General features: G+C 29.4%; 1 protein-coding gene across 1 annotated transcript in view; it reads right to left on the bottom strand.

Moving 5' to 3' along the window:
• Window positions 1-693, bottom strand: part of LOC119582341 (prolyl 4-hydroxylase subunit alpha-1-like) — a 101,297-nt gene that overhangs the window by 2,278 nt on the left and 98,326 nt on the right.

Here is a 693-nt window from a genome sequence, read left to right as displayed (position 1 = left end):
TTATTAGTGTAAAATTTGGCAAATTTCCTTTTTTCGATTATTGTTAATTTACTTTAATTTTGTTATTATTATGATTTTTTTTTGATGGGGGGGGGGGTAAAGTTAGTTTCACACACCACATTCACTGACTTGAGATTTAAAAAAAAAAAAATTTCGATAGGTTTCGAGTGATTTTGACCTTAATATCTGTCGGAAATCACTATAAATTACAGCTCCCGTACCACAATGTCGTAAATCCAAGGTCCCCAATTTTACATTAAAAAAATATTAAAGACATTTTTCGCGTATCGACAATGTAGTTGCAAAGTCTTATTATCTTTATTAAATTCAACATCCCCCTTATTATTAATTTGCGCCTAGTAGTACATGAATTCAGATTAATGGTTTTGATTATATATATTTGTTGGTATATGCGAAAACGTTGTATCTTGTAGTGTGTGAAAATGCAATACCTTTTTTCAATACTGTATCTTCATGAAAATATTACAACGGTGCAGTATTATGGTATAGCGAAAGTGTTATAATATTAGCATCATTTTAGCAATGTAAATATCCTAATTGAAACATGATTATGGCAGCGATGATGAAAATGAAGATCATGCTGGCAATATCATTTTTCATCATGATAATAACAAAATTCTTATGATCTGTGATACTTCTACTACTGAATAAGATGACAATGAATATAGCAAC

Source organism: Penaeus monodon, chromosome 15 (assembly GCF_015228065.2).
Source record: "Penaeus monodon isolate SGIC_2016 chromosome 15, NSTDA_Pmon_1, whole genome shotgun sequence".
Lineage (NCBI taxonomy): Eukaryota > Metazoa > Arthropoda > Malacostraca > Decapoda > Penaeidae > Penaeus > Penaeus monodon.
This window is presented reverse-complemented; position numbering and strand designations above follow the sequence as displayed.